This window comes from Bufo gargarizans, chromosome 9 (genome assembly GCF_014858855.1).
Source record: "Bufo gargarizans isolate SCDJY-AF-19 chromosome 9, ASM1485885v1, whole genome shotgun sequence".
Lineage (NCBI taxonomy): Eukaryota > Metazoa > Chordata > Amphibia > Anura > Bufonidae > Bufo > Bufo gargarizans.
In genome coordinates this window covers 50,714,198-50,731,296 of record NC_058088.1, presented here as the reverse complement: position 1 = coordinate 50,731,296, position 17,099 = coordinate 50,714,198, and positions in this window count along the sequence as shown.

Genomic DNA, 17,099 nt, shown 5'->3' with positions numbered 1-17,099 from the left:
GGGTAGGGTACTGTAACAGCAGCTACTGTCCAATGATGTTCCCCCGCTTACCGCAGCGGTCCCGGACTCCATATTCAGTGGTCTGCTGCCAGTTTTTCCATTCACCGCTGCAGTCCTGGGCTCTGTCTTTGCTGGGATTGTTCATTCTGGAATCCGCTCCACAGTTTACTCTCAGCCCTGGCCACCGCATGCTTGCAGCTTCTTCTCTGCAGCACGTCCTTATGGGCCAGCATGCATCACTTCCTGTGCTTTATGGGTTAGAACATGTGACCTCGCTGACCAATCCTAGCCCTCCTGCACGAATATAAGTGGCTCAGCCCCCTTCCCAGGTGCCTGAGTTTCAAGATGATATCTCTGCTTGTGTACCTGACCCGGACTTGTGTTCCTGAACTCCGCTACCTGTTTGATCCCTGCCTGCTTGCCTTGACTCTCCTGTTGCTGATTCGGACTGCCTGGCGTGTGCCGCCTGCCCTGACCTAATGCTTGTTTGACTTCTGCCTCATCTTTCGCTCCTGCACTGTTGCTCCTGGTTATGACTCGGCCTGATGACTATGTCTGTACCTCTGGTACCTTGCTCAGGTACCTCCTGGTCCGCCTGCCTCATGTGCCAATCCTCCTCAAGAGGTAGCGACCTGGTGTTCCCCTTGGAAAGTCTATCCCCACCATTACGGGTACTGTGAAGAACGAGGGGTTCACTTAGACAACGCCCTTAGAGGAGGTAGGAGACCCACTGGTTCGTAAGAGCATGTGACATTGTCAGAAGCTGGATATTCAGAAGAGGAACATCATATGACCAGGTTTCCATGAGGCAATCTACACTACTTTAAGATGGTTAAGTATATTGCAAACATTCTTCTACAGGCAAGTTCTGTATAATTAGGTTGGGTGTGTAGGACTCGCTGGGTCACAGAAACCCCTTTAACTGCAATTCTGCAACAATGTGCGAACTGAGAGCAGGGAGCAATCATATAGGAAGAGGTATTAACAAGAAAACACCTCCTGTAAAATTAGTTTAAAATATCACATGGAGGAGTAAGGACGCGGAGTGAACTTTTTATGCGGCAATTCTCACAATGTCAATATTCCAGCACAATCAGTGAAATGATGAATTATTCTGCAGGTTCTGAGTGACCCGAGATGTGGGAGCGTGTCGGAGAATAACACGAAGCTCCCAGACTCATGAAAGGGGCTTAGTCATTTATATTCATGCCGAAGAAATTACATAAATCCTAGACAAATAATTAAAGTACAGAAGCTCGCAGGGAGAAGAGATTGGAATCACAGAATAAAGCTGCTGAGAGAAAAAGATGAGCTTCATTGTAGATGAGATCACGAGATCTGATTAATATCCCGCGGGAACCAAGGACCCAGCCCTTCGACACCCCAATAATCTGCCAGAAAACCGACAATAAACATCCATAATTATACCTGCTTCTGGGAAAGCAAAACCATAGTGAGCACATTTAAAGAGGTTGCACAGGATTAGAAAAAACATGGAAGGTTCTCAATGAGAACCGTCACAGAAAAAGCAGCCATGTTTTTCTAATCCCGTGCAACCATGAAAATGCAAATTAATCTGGATGCAGCATATTATAGAGCAGGAGGAGCTGAGCAGATTGAGATATAGTTTTATGGAAAAATATTCAGTAAAACTTGTATTTTATTCATTTAAATTCCTGTTTAATCTGGGCTCCGAAGTCCAGGAGGCGGTCCTATCAGTCATTGACAGCCTTCCATCTATGACTGTGTATATATAGATAGCTGTCAATCACTGTTAGGACCGCCTCCTGGACTTCAGAGCCCAGAATGAACAGGAATTTAAATGAATGAAATACAAGTTTTACTGAATATTTTTCCATAAAACTATATCTCCATCTGCTCAGCTCCTCCTGCTCTATAACCTGCTGAAACACCATGTTCAATGTGACAGGTTCCCTTTAAATGTTTGGAAGGTAATAGTGGTCAAAAATAAAATGAAGATGGAATAACTAAAACTGAAATGGTAATACATTTTGGAAATTTCATTTCATTGAAAATGCATAACAAAATTAAAAATAAAATAATTTAATTTGCAATTAAATTTTGAACTCTAGCATGGGTAATAAGTGGCAAAAAAGTCAGATCAACTGGTATTTTTTCTTAAAGACTTTTTTTTCTAGATATCTTACTGGCTTTTTCAGTTAGAATCAGTTATACAAGAAATGTCTGCCATTAGTTACTGGTGACATTTATTGTCTGCCACTTACACTGCTGTTCTAATACCTTACCCGAAGCAGTTTGATCACATCTAATAGCTTCTGTCTTGCAAACTGCAAACAGCTTCTTTCCTCCATGAGGTTCTTGACCTCGTGTTGATTATCATAAACAAATTATGCTGACTGAAGCATGAGTCACCAGTATTTAATGCTAGAGATTTCTTGTAAAAGTCATTCTAAATGAGAAAGCCAATTGGATGACCAATGACTAGAGTTGAGCGAACACCTGGATGTTCGGGTTCGAGAAGTTCGGCCGAACTTCCCGGAAATGTTCGGGTTCGGGATCCGAACCCGATCCGAACTTCGTCCCGAACCCGAACCCCATTGAAGTCAATGGGGACCCGAACTTTTCGGCACTAAAACGGCTGTAAAACAGCCCAGGAAAGGGCTAGAGGGCTGCAAAAGGCAGCAACATGTAGGTAAATCCCCTGCAAACAAATGTGGATAGGGAAATGAATTAAAATAAAAATTAAATAAATAAAAATTAACCAAAATCAATTGGAGAGAGGTCCCATAGCAGAGAATCTGGCTTCCCGTCACCCACCACTGGAACAGTCCATTCTCAGATATTTAGGCCCCGGCACCCAGGCAGAGGAGAGAGGTCCCGTAACAGACAATCTGGCTTCATGTCAGCAGAGAATCAGTCTTCAAGTCATAGCAGAGAATGAGGCTTCACGTCAGCCACCACTGCAACAGTCCATTGGCATATATTTAGGCCCAGCACACAGGCAGAGGAGAGAGGTCCCGTAACAGAGGATCTGGCTTCATGTCAGCAGAGAATCAGTCTGCATGTCATAGCAGAGAATGAGGCTTCACGTCAGACACCACTGCAACAGTCCATTGGCATATATTTAGGCCCAGCACCCAGGCAGAGGAGAGAGGTCCCGTAACAGAGGATCTGGCTTCATGTCAGCAAAAAATTAGTCTGCATGTCATAGCAGAGAATCAGGCTTCACGTCAGCCACCACTGCAACAGTCCATTTTCATAAATTTAGGCCCAGCACCCAGGCAGAGGAGAGAGGTCCCGTAACAGACAATCTGGCTTCATGTCAGCAGAGAATCAGTCTGCATGTCATAGCAGAGAATGAGGCTTCACGTCAGCCACCACTGCAACAGTCCATTGGCATATATTTAGGCCCAGCACACAGGCAGAGGAGAGAGGTCCCGTAACAGAGGATCTGGCTTCATGTCAGCAGAGAATCAGTCTGCATGTCATAGCAGAAAATCAGGCTTCACGTCAGCCACCACTGCAACAGTCCATTTTCATAAATTTAGGCCCAGCACACAGGCAGAGGAGAGAGGTCCCGTAACAGACAATCTGGTTTCATGTCAGCAGAGAATTAGTCTGCATGTCATAGCAGAGAATGAGGCTTCACGTCAGCCACCACTGCAACAGTCCATTGGCATATATTTAGGCCCAGCACACACACAGGCAGAGGAGAGAGGTCCCGTAACAGACAATCTGGCTTCATGTCAGCAGAGAATTAGTCTGCATGTCATAGCAGAGAATGAGGCTTCACGTCAGCCACCACTGCAACAGTCCATTGGCATATATTTAGGCCCAGCACACAGGCAGAGGAGAGAGGTCCCGTAACAGAGAATCTGGCTTCATGTCAGCAGAGAATTAGTCTGCATGTCATAGCAGAGAATGAGGCTTCACGTCAGCCACCACTGCAACAGTCCATTGGCATATATTTAGGCCCAGCACACAGGCAGAGGAGAGAGGTCCCGTAACAGAGGATCTGGCTTCATGTCAGCAGAGAATTAGTCTGCATGTCATAGCAGAGAATCAGGCTTCACGTCACCCACCACTGCAACAGTCCATTTTCATAAATTTAGGCCCAGCACCCAGGCAGAGGAGAGAGGTCCCGTAACAGAGAATCTGTCTTCATGTCAGCAGAGAATTAGTCTGCATGTCATAGCAGAGAATGAGGCTTCACGTCAGCCACCACTGCAACAGTCCATTGGCATATATTTAGGCCCAGCACACAGGCAGAGGAGAGAGGTCCCGTAACAGAGGATCTGGCTTCATGTCAGCAGAGAATCAGTCTGCATGTCATAGCAGAAAATCAGGCTTCACGTCAGCCACCACTGCAACAGTCCATTGTCAGATATTTAGGCCCCGGCACCCAGGCAGAGGAGGGAGGTCCCGTAACAGAGAATCAGGCTTCACGTCACCCAACATTGGAACAGTCCATTGGCATATATTTAGGCCCCGGCACCCAGACAGAGGAGATTTTCATTCAACTTTGGGTAGCCTCGCAATATAATGGTAAAATGAAAATAAAAATAGGATTGAATGAGGAAGTGCCCTGGAGTCCAATAATATATGGTTAAGGGGAGGTAGTTAATGTCTAATCTGGACAAGGGACGGACAGATCCTGTGGGATCCATGCCTGGTTCATTTTTATGAACGTCAGCTTGTCCACATTGGCTGTAGACAGGCGGCTGCATTTGTCTGTAATGAAGCCCCCTGCCGTGCTGAATACACGTTCAGACAAAACGCTGGCCGCCGGGCAGGCCAGCACCTCCAAGGCATAAAAGGCTAGCTCTGGCCACGTGGACAATTTAGAGACCCAGAAGTTGAATGGGGCCGAACCATCAGTCAGTACGTGGAGGGGTGTGCACACGTACTGTTCCACCATGTTAGTGAAATGTTGCCTCCTGCTAACACGTTGCGTATCAGGTGGTGGTGCAGTTAGCTGTGGCGTGTTGACAAAAGTTTTCCACATCTCTGCCATGCTAACCCTGCCCTCAGAGGAGCTGGCCGTGACACAGCTGCCTTGGCGACCTCTTGCTCCTCCTCTGCCTTGGCCTTGGGCTTCCACTTGTTCCCCTGTGACATTTGGGAATGCTCTCAGTAGCGCGTCTACCAACGTGCGCTTGTACTCGCGCATCTTCCTATCACGCTCCAGTGCAGGAAGTAAGGTGGGCACATTGTCTTTGTAGCGTGGATCCAGCAGGGTGGCAACCCAGTAGTCCGCACAGGTTAAAATGTGGGCAACTCTGCTGTCGTTGCGCAGGCACTGCAGCATGTAGTCGCTCATGTGTGCCAGGCTGACCCAGGGGTAAGGACAAGCTGTCCTCTGTGGGAGGCGTATCGTCATTGTCCTGCCTTTCCCCCCAGCCACGCACCAGTGATGGGCCCGAGCTGCGTTGGGTGCCACCCCGCTGTGACCATGCTTCATCCTCATCCTCCTCCACCTCCTCCTCATCCTCGTCCTCCTCGTCCTCTAGTAGTGGGCCCTGGCTGGCCACATTTGTACCTGGCCTCTGCTGTTGCCAAAAACCTCCCTCTGAGTCACTTCGAAGAGACTGGCCTGAAAGTGCTAAAAATGACCCCTCTTCCTCCTCCTCCTCCTCCTGGGCCACCTCCTCTTGCATCATCGCCCTAAGTGTTTTCTCAAGGAGACATAGAAGTGGTATTGTAACGCTGATAACGGCGTCATCGCCACTGGCCATGTTGGTGGAGTACTCGAAACAGCGCAACAGGGCACACAGGTCTCGCATGGAGGCCCAGTCATTGGTGGTGAAGTGGTGCTGTTCTGTAGTGCGACTGACCCGTGCGTGCTGCAGCTGAAACTCCACTATGGCCTGCTGCTGCTCGCACAGTCTGTCCAGCATGTGCAAGGTGGAGTTCCACATGGTGGGCACGTCGCATATGAGGCGGTGAGCGGGAAGGCCGAATTTACGCTGTAGCGCAGACAGGCGAGCAGCAGCAGGATGTGAACGCCGGAATCGCGAACAGACGGCCTGCACTTTATGCAGCAGCTCTGACATGTCGGGGTAGTTGTGAATGAACTTCTGCACCACCAAATTCAGCACATGCGCCAAGCAAGGGATGTGCGTCAAATTGGCTAGTCCCAGAGCTGCAACGAGATTTCGCCCATTATCACACACCACCAGGCCGGGCTTGAGGCTCACCGGCAGCAACCACTCGTCGGTCTGTTGTTCTATACCCCGCCACAACTCCTGTGCGGTGTGGGGCCTGTCCCCCAAACATATGAGTTTCAGAATGGCCTGCTGACGTTTACCCCGGGCTGTGCTGAAGTTGGTGGTGAAGGTGTGTGGCTGACTGGATGAGCAGGTGGAAGAAGAGGAGGATGAAGCCGAGAAGGAGGAGGTGGCAACAGGAGGCAAAGAATGTTGCCCTGCAATCCTTGGCGGAGGAAGGACGTGCGCTAAACAGCTCTCCGCCTGGGGCCCAGCTGCCACTACATTTACCCAGTGTGCAGTTAGGGAGATATAGCGTCCCTGGCCGTGCTTACTGGTCCACGTATCTGTGGTTAGGTGGACCTTGCTACAGATGGCGTTGCGCAGTGCACACTTGATTTTATCGGATACTTGGTTGTGCAGGGAAGGCACGGCTCTCTTGGAGAAGTAGTGCCGGCTGGGAACAACATACTGTGGGACAGCAAGCGACATGAGCTGTTTGAAGCTGTCTGTGTCCACCAGCCTAAATGACAGCATTTCATAGGCCAGTAGTTTAGAAATGCTGGCATTCAGGGCCAGGGATCGAGGGTGGCTAGGTGGGAATTTACGCTTTCTATCAAATGTTTGTGAGATGGAGAGCTGAACGCTGGCGTGTGACATGGTTGAGACGCTTGGTGACGGAGGTGGTGGTGGTGGTGTTGGTGGTACATCCCCTGTTTGCTGGGCGGCAGGTGCCAACGTTCCTCCAGAGGCGGAGGAAGAGGCCGAGGCGGCAGCAGCAGAATAGGCCTAGGCGGCAGCAGCAGAAGAGGTAGCAGGGGGAGCCTGAGTGACTTCCTTGTTTTTAAGGTGTTTACTCCACTGCAGTTCATGCTTTGCATGCAGGTGCTTGGTCATGCAGGTTGTGCTCAGGTTCAGAACGTTAATGCCTCGCTTCAGGCTCTGATGGCACAGCGTGCAAACCACTCGGGTCTTGTCGTCAGCACATTGTTTGAAGAAGTGCCATGCCAGGGAACTCCTTGAAGCTGCCTTTGGGGTGCTCGGTCCCAGATGGCGGCGGTCAGTAGCAGGCGGAGTCTCTTGGCGGCGGGTGTTCTGCTTTTGCCCACTGCTCCCTCTTTTGCTACGCTGTTGGCTCGGTCTCACCACTGCCTCTTCCTCCGAACTGTGAAAGTCAGTGGCACGACCTTCATTCCATGTGGGGTCTAGGACCTCATCGTCCCCTGCATCGTCTTCCACCCAGTCTTGATCCCTGACCTCCTGTTCGGTCTGCACACTGCAGAAAGACGCAGCAGTTGGCACCTGTGTTTCGTCATCATCAGAGACATGCTGAGGTGGTATTCCCATGTCCTCATCATCAGGAAACATAAGTGGTTGTGCGTCAGTGCATTCTATGTCTTTCACCGCTGGGGAAGGGCTGGGTGGATGCCCTTGGGAAACCCTGCCAGCGGAGACTTCAAACAGCATAAGAGACTGCTGCATAACTTGAGGCTGAGACAGTTTCCCTGGTATGCATGGGGGTGATGTGACAGACTGATGGGGTTGGTTTTCAGGCGCCATCTGTGCGCTTTCTGCAGAAGACTGGGTGGGAGATAATGTGAACGTGCTGGATCCACTGTCGGCCACCCAATTGACTAAAGCCTGTACCTGCTCAGGCCTTACCATCCTTAGAACGGCATTGGGCCCCACCAAATATCGCTGTAAATTCTGGCGGCTACTGGGACCTGAGGTAGTTGGTTCACTAGGACGTGTGGATGTGGCAGAACGGCCACGTCCTCTCCCAGCATCAGAGGGTCCACTAACACCACCACGACCATGTCCACGTCCGCGTCCCTTACTAGATGTTTTCCTCATTGTTATGGTTCACCACAACAACAAAAATATTATTTGGCCCAATGTATTGTATTCAAATTCAGCGGGATATAAATTTGAGGCCTAGTATTTAGGCGCTGGGTGACCGGTATGGGTTTAGTGACAGAATTAGACTGGGAAATGGACAGTAGCGGGTGTGTGTGAAGTTATTCTGAATGACCCTATGTGCACCTTGAATATTATATACCCTTTTAGGGATAGATTTCAAATAGCTCTGATACAGCAGAAACCACTAAATTATGAAATTGCTAAATTGTGAATTGTATTTCAACCCAGAACAAAAAATGTGCTTTGGCGGACACTAAATAACTTGCCCAGCCACAACAGGACAGCGGTAACGAGAGATTTAGCGGGATATAAATTTGAGGCCTAGTATTTAGGCGCTGGGTGACAGGTATAGATTTACTGACAGAATTAGACTGGGATATGGCAAAAAAATAACCACACTATTGCTGGTTAAATGCACTTGGTGTGACAGCTTGACCAACCACACTACTGAGGGTTAAATGCACTTGGTGACGGGCGCAGCTTGCCCCTGATGTAGTATATGGCCAAAAAATGAACAGACTATTGCTGGTTAAATGCACTTGGTGTCACAGCTTGACCAACCACACTACTGAGGGTTAAATGCACTTGGTGACGGGCGCAGCTTGCCCCTGATGTAGTATATGGCCAAAAAATGAACAGACTATTGCTGGTTAAATGCACTTGGTGTGACAGCTTCACCCTGATGTAGGCTTTAGCCAAAAAACAACCACACCATTGAGGGTTAAATGCACTTGGTGACGGGCGCAGCTTGCCCCTGATGTAGTATATGGCCAAAAAATAAACAGACTATTGCTGGTTAAATGCACTTGGTGTGACAGCTTCACCCTGATGTAGGCTTTAGCCAAAAAACAACCACACCATTGAGGGTTAAATGCACTTGGTGACAGGCGCAGCTTGCCCCTGATGTAGTATATGGCCAAAAAATAAACAGACTATTGCTGGTTAAATGCACTTGGTGTGACAGCTTCACCCTGATGTAGGCTTTAGCCAAAAAACAACCACACCATTGAGGGTTAAATGCACTTGGTCGCAGCACCGCACAAGACACAAAATGGCCGCCGATCACCCCAGAAAAAAGTGACTGACAAACGGTCTGGGCAGCCTAAAAACAGTGAGCATTTGAATTTCAGCAGCTCAATGATGCACAGCTGCAGATCGATCGATTAATCAAGTCCTTTGGAGGAGTTAATCTGCCTAATCTCGCCCTACTGTCGCAGCCGCAACCTCTCCCTACGCTAATCAGAGCAGAGTGACGGGCGGCGCTATGTGACTCCAGCTTAAATAGAGGCTGGGTCACATGGTGCTCTGGCCAATCACAGCCATGCCAATAGTAGGCATGGCTGTGATGGCCTCTTGGGGCAAGTAGTATGACGCTTGTTGATTGGCTGCTTTGCAGCCTTTCAAAAAGCGCCAAGAAAGCGTCACAAAAGCGCCAAGAAAGCGACGAACACCGAACCCGAACCCGGACTTTTACGAAAATGTCCGGGTTCGGGTCCGTGTCACGGACACCCCAAAATTCGGTACGAACCCGAACTATACAGTTCGAGTTTGCTCATCCCTACCAATGACAAAAAATGTCCAGGTGCTTTGACTTATTACTACTGATAAAGCTGCTTTCTTCCACAGACAACACCACACCTGTATGCAGGTGATGTAGTTCAGCTTCCTGAGTGAATAGGGTTGCCGGCCCTTAAACTATAATATTGGAAAGGATGGGCCCACGCGGAGATCCACACCCTAAGTGAAGACACTAAATTGGTGCAACTGAACAATTAGAAGAATTCAAATTTGAATTTCTCTTTATTCAAATATAACAACGCGTTTCGGAGCATATAAAGCTCCTTTTTCAAGTCTAAAAATCATATGTATGTATATGTATATACGCATTTAAAAGGAAAAGGACAAAAGTGCATATACAAAGCACTAATAAAAATTAACCAATGCATCTAGAGGAAATTCCTAATCATAAAACTAGCAGTATCAAAATAATAAAATATAATAAATATAATAAATTACTATAGATTAAAAAATGATGTATAATTAAAACAAATGAATATAAATTTATATAAATTACTACATTGAAACACGATTAGATGCAGAGTGAAAATACTTAAATGAATACCGTATATACTCGAGTATAAGACGATTTTTTTAGCACATATTTTTGTGCTCAAAAAGCCCCCTCGTCTTATACGCGAGTCTCGATTTGGCCGACCCGAAAATGCCGCGATGGATGCACTGCAGCGAGCGGCCCGGCCGGCGCGTGACTGACGTCACTTAGTAACGCTCCTGCTTCCTGAAGTGGGAGGAGCGTTACTTAGTGACGTCAGTCACGCGCCGGCCGGCCAGCTCGCTGCAGAGCATTCATCGTGACAGTGAGTACAGAGGACGGACCTGTTATCAATACACACAAAGTATTTTATGTGCGCAGTTTAGGACACATGAGGGGACACATAGGGCCATGAGGGGGACCAGCATAAGATGCTGTATGTCTTATGCTGCCCCCCCTCATGGCCCTATGTGTCATAGCACATATCCCCTATAACAGCGTCCTCCACAGATCCACCCCATAACAGCGTCCTCCACAGATCCACCCCATAACAGCGTCCTCCACAGATCCACCCCATGACAGCGTCCTCCACAGATCCACCCCATAACAGCGTCCTCCACAGATCCACCCCATAACAGCGCCATCCACAGGTCCCCATAAGTGTCCTCCACAGATCCCCCATAACACTGTCCTCCACAGATCCCCCACATAACAGCGTCCTCCACAGATCCCCCACATATGCTGCATTTCCCACCCTAGTCTTATACTCGAGTCAATAATTTTTCCCATTTTTGGGGGGTAAAATTAGGGGCCTCAGCTTATATTCAGGTCGGCTTATACTCGAGTATATACGGTATATATATATATATATATATATATATATATATATAATGAGAAAGAGAGAGAGAAATAAAGTAATATAGGCAAAAAATTAATAATTTGATGGAAATTTCTGTATATTTTTGGAATTCAATCAAGGATTATTGATCAATGGTTACTAAGCGGATGATCGCAAAAAATAATATACACATGGAAAATATACAGGAGATACATTAAAAAAAGGAGCTTTATATGCTCCCAAATGCGTTGTCATCCTTGAATAAAGAGAAATTCGAATTTGTCTGGTCGTTCAGTTGCGCCGATTTAGTGTCTCCACGTGAGTTCATCCCAAGGGTAGATAGGTTCAGAGGCATACAGTACTTATACGGGATGCAGAGGTTGCAGTCACATCATGGCCTTGGTGCCTTTGGAGGTCCTGAGGCCCACATAGAAAGCCACCAGTATTATGAATGGCATATGATTGTTGAGGGTCATGTTTAAAACTTTGCATTAAGTCCAGGAGCTTCACGTTACACCTCTGGATGGGGTCAGGACACAAACATGAGATTCTCATACCTTAGAGTGTTAGCAGACTCAATCCTATTAAACCAGACATACATACTGTCTGGTAGGGTTGATCCTGCTGATTAAAATGATACCCGTCTTGTGAAAATCTTTTGCAGTGTTCGAGAAAAAAATAATAGTTTTATTTATATGTAAATCAAAGCTTCAGTGCACCTGGGGGCGGGGCCTAACCCCTTGGAGCACCTCACCAGCCCCTTGGTGCACTGATTCCCTCATTTGCATTAGAATATTTTCTCACAGTCTACACAGGTTTTATAGAAGTGATTGCTCTGCACACACAGCAGAACATCACGTACCTGGAGACAATTTGTAACTAAATGCATTGAATGAGCACAAGGGCCGCAGCCACCGAGGAGGTAGTGCATCCAAATTCATCCTCAATTAGCGAATAATTAGGAGCAAGGTCAAAAGTCATCGAGGGCTAATTGAGCGTCCGTTGCTTTCATCCCTCTTGTGATGTATAAAAGATGACGATAATTGGAGCCATCTCTTTAATCCGCGAAAACTCAGAGACTTGAATTGATATCTATAAAAGGCAGCGCTGGCACCTGCGGCTCCTCTACCTTGATTTCAATTAGAATGGCGTCTGCCATGCCAACCACTGCCCTACATTGTATCGCGCCAGTAATTAGGTCACTTCATTAAGCGGGTCCCTGGACCCCCGGCTCCTTGCCCCTTCATGTCTTCAGTCTAGGCGCTTTGTTGATAAATGTTTTCCTGACCTTTTATTTCTCTCCCCTCTGCAGGTGTTTTCCTCTTAATTAAGACCCTGATTGTGGCAGTCGGGGGGCCTGCTCTTTGATGTGGAGAAACGGCAATTTCAGGTTCTGATCTTTCAATTATTTGCTGTAAACTAATCTGAACCTGTTCTATATCAATGGGAGCGGAGAAGGACCCAGCGCTCAGGCCAGTGCCCGAGGACTCGAGAGCTCAGGAAGGAGGCACAGGGTTCTCCTTCTGCCCCGTACAGATGGCGGCAGAATGTCCAGCAGCTCACGGAGGTGAAGATGGACATTCAGATTGCAGACAAGGAAATAAGGAGGAAGAAGTTTACATGTAACACAGACTATCCTCAGCCTTGCACGTGGATTATACAGTGGGATGCGAAAGTTTTTGCAACCTTGTTAATCGTCATGACTTTCCTGTATAAATCGTTGGTTGTTACGATAAAAAGTGTCAGTTAAATCTATCATAGGAGACACACACAGTGATATCTGAGAAGTGAAATTAAGTTTATTGGATTTACAGAAAGTGCTATAATTGTTTACACACAATCAGGCCGGTGCTACATGTGGTCTCTGTTGTTGTCATTTTATTGATTCCAAAACCTTTAGAACAAATTATTGGAACTCAAATTGGCTTGGTAAGCTCAGTGACCCCTGACCTACATACACAGGTGAATCTAATTATGAGAAAGAGTATTTAAGGGGGTCAATTGTAAGTTTCCCTCCTCTTTTAATTTTCTCTGAAGAGTAGCAACATGGGGGTCTCAAAACAACTCTCAAATGACCTGAAGACACAGATTGTTCACCATCATGGTTTAGAGGAAGGATACAGAAAGCTGTCTCAGAGATTTCAGCCGTCTGTTTCCACAGTTAGGAACATATTGAGGAAATGGAAGACCACAGGCTCAGTTCAAGTTAAGGCTCGAAGTGTCAGACCAAGAAAAATCTCGGATAGACAGAAGTGACGAATGGTGAGAACAGACAGAGTCAACCCACAGACCAGCACCAAAGACCTGCAACATCATCTTGCTGCAGATGGAGTCACTGTGCATCGTTCAACCATTCAGCGCACTTTACACAAGGAGATGCTGTATGCGAGAGTGATGCAGAGGAAGCCTTTTCTCTTCCCACAGCACAAAAAGAGCCGCTTGAGGTGAGCTAAAGCACATTTGGACAAGCCAGCTTCATTTTGGAATAAGGTGCTGTGGACTGATGAAACTAAAATGGAGTTATTTGGCCATAACAAGGGGCGTTATGCATGGAGGAAAAAGAACACAGCATTCCAAGAAAAACACCTTCTATCTATAGTAAGATATGGTGGTGGTTCCATCATGCTGTGGGGCTGTGTGGCCAGTGCAGGGACTGGGAATCTTGTCAAAGTTGAGGGATGCATGGATTCCACTCAGTATCAGCAGATTCTGGAGACCAATGTCCAGTAATCAGTGACAAAGCTGAAGCTGCGCCGGGCTGGATCTTTCAACAAGACAACGACCCTAAACACTGCTCAAAATCCACTAAGGCATTTATGCAGAGGAACAAGTACAACGTTCTGGAATGGCCATCTCAGTCCCCAGACCTGAATATAATTGAAAATCTGTGGTGTGACTTAAAGAGAGCTGTCCATGCTCGGAAGCCATCAAACCTGAATGAACTAAAGATGTTTTGTAAAGAGGAATGGTCTAAAATACCTTCAACCAGAATCCAGACTCTCATTGGAACCTACAGGAAGCGTTTAGAGGCTGTAATTTCTGCAAAAGGAGGATCTACTAAATATTGATTTCACTTCTTTTTTGTGGTGTCCAAATGTATGCACCTGCCTAATTTTGTTTAAACAATTATAGCACACTTTCTGTAAATCCAATAAACTTCATTTCACTTCTCAGATATCACTGTGTGTGTCTCCTATGATAGATTTAACTGACATTTTTTATCGTAACAACCAACGATTTATACAGGAAAATCATGACGATTAACAAGGTTGCCCAAACTTTCGCATCCCACTGTATGTGTTAATGGGTCTCTGCCCTATGCACTTTGTTCTAATCCCTCCTTCTCCAGCTTTTCCTAGGCCATGTGACATCACGTTCATTGGTCATGTGGCCTAAGCGCAGCTCACCCCTATAGAAGTGAATACAATGTATCACACTGTACTCGGTGAGCATGAAGGCCGCCGGGCTCACTGGAGCGCCACTGTCTTCTCAAACAGCTGATCGATGGGAGTCCAGGGCAAGGGCGCACCCGAGGGGGGTGGGCAGTCGGCAACGGGTCTGGACCCCCCAAAGCAGTCCGAGATAAGTGGGAGACGGCGGTGGAAGCAGGGCCATGAGAAATGAACCCTAATCTCTCTACATTCATCTGTATCACCGGCTTCAGGACAGCAATACAGTTGATTTCTGCAGCGGGGCAGGGGAGAGGAGGGGTGGGAGAGGAGCACTATGTCGGGGAATTTTTTACTGGCACATTATGAGGGCATCTTTTAGGGGCATTTTATACTGGCACCCATTATAGAGGGTACTATGGGGAAGGGTGAATAAGGAGCACTATAGGGGCATCTACTGGGTCCCATCGACATTAGTCCTGGTGAAATAATACTCTGAGTATAAGGACGCATGCACATGACCGTATGTATTTTGCGGTATGCAAAAAAGGATCCGCAAAAAAAACGGGGGACATCCATGTAATGTCCATGTTGGGGCTCATGCACATGACTGTGTGCTAGCAGGGCCTGTGATGCAGACCACAAATTGCGATCTGCAATGCACGGGTACTGACCATGGGGCCGCCACATGCCGATCACAGACCCATTCACCCAGTGAATGGGGTCCGAGATCCGCATCCAAAAGTTGTGCATGCAGTAGTGCTTCCATGGGTTTCCAAACCGTGCCTCCGTTCCGCACCGCATCTCCCGGATTGCAGACCCATTCAAGTGGGTGCACACGGCCGGTGCCTGTGTATTCTGGACCCGCTGTATGCAGGCTGCAATACGGCTACTGCCGGGCAACGGCCGTGTGAATGATCCCTTTAGTTTTTTTTGTGGCTCTGTTGAAATTTATGGTTCCGCATATGTGCCGCAAAAAACTAAACAAACGGACATGGACAAAAAATAAGTTTGTGTGCATGAGCCCTATGGGATTGGTTTTATCTTCTATTTACTACTGAAGCCTCATCATGTCCTTATAGGGCCAGCCTCTTCATATGTAGTCCTTATATTGTAGTCTCATTATAGTCCTTATATTGTAGCCTCATCATAGTCCCCATAGTGCCAGCCTCATTCTTGGTCATGAGACTTTGCAGCCAAACAATAATTTTAGTAGTCATGTGTGCAAGAACAGCATGTGACTAGCTGATGCATGCTTTGTGACTCTGAGATACAGATGTGTTCAAAATAATAGCAGTCAGACATCACTAACCTAAGCAATCACTGTTTTTGGTAGAAATGATATTTCTTTTTTTTTTTTTTTTTTATTTATATTTATTTATCATTTTTCTTCTTCTCAATAAAACATGACATATGTAAAAACTGATCATTACAGAAATACATATATGTACAATAATAAATTACAAAAGAGTATCATAACAATACAAATATACACCATTATAGAAAGTCATGTCATAACAGTTTATCTCCTTCATTTTTAACAAGGATAAATTCCCCCCCCCTCTCATCCCCAACCCCCCTTCACCTCCTCCCTCCCCCCCACCCTATTTGGTTGTCTTGGGAGTATCCCAATGGCCTTTTCTTTCAGTGACCTCATTTCGAAATCTTGTAGTTCCCCCCCTTTTTTTTTTTTTTTTTTTATACTCCGAATTTATTTATTTCTTGGCTTCACCTGCCTGGCTTTCTCATATCTTGTCACCCTTTCGCATAGATTTTTCCAGTCCACCACATTTGGTGGGCTGGCCGCTCCCCATCCTCTAGCTAGGACAACCCGTGCCATCATCAGTCCTTTTTCCCATTTTCCTTCACTCTTTCTATCTATTCCGATTCTTCCAGTATCTCCCAGGACTGCTATACTGATCTCAAAAGGAGCCGGTTTCTTTGTCTCTACCTCAAGATGCTGGAAAACATGAGACCAGTACCCTTGTACAATCGGGCATGACCAGATCAGATGGACAAAATCGGCCCTCTCCTCTCCGCATTTCCAACATTTTGCTTCTCTTGTTTTATACATCTTACTCATGACCCTTGGGGTAACATAGGTCCGGTGAAGGATAAAGAACTGCGTCAATCGGAAGCTGCTGGAAATTGTACTCCTTTTAACATTTTTATATATATTTCTCCAATCCAAAATTAAAGGTGCCACCTCCTGAGCCCATTTCTTTTCACTATTAAACCTAATCACCCCTCCCAAACCCTTCTTTATCCTTTTATAGATCTGTGAAATTGTAACTTTACTCCCTATTTCATGGACACAAAAATTAACAAATTCTGAGTGCTTTGTAGTAAAGTATTCTTTATTCTTCGTTTTATCAAAAGCGTGTTTCAATCTACTATATCTAAACCATGTGAGGTAATCTTTATCTATACTTAATCCCATTTCCTCTAGTGTCTTCAACCTTCCTTCCTCTACTATCTGGGGCACAAATCTAATACCCTTTTTATCCCAAAACAAATAATCCTCAAGCTTCAAAAATTCTTTTAGATTTATATTTCCCCAAATAGGTGAAACCTTTAGTGTATACTTTATTCCTAATAATTTTTTAATATTAACCCAAACTAAATGTACCATCTTACTAATTGGACAGTGCCTCCCTCTAATTTTTATCATTCCTGCTTCCAATGTGCTAATAATATTATATTGGAGAGCTCCC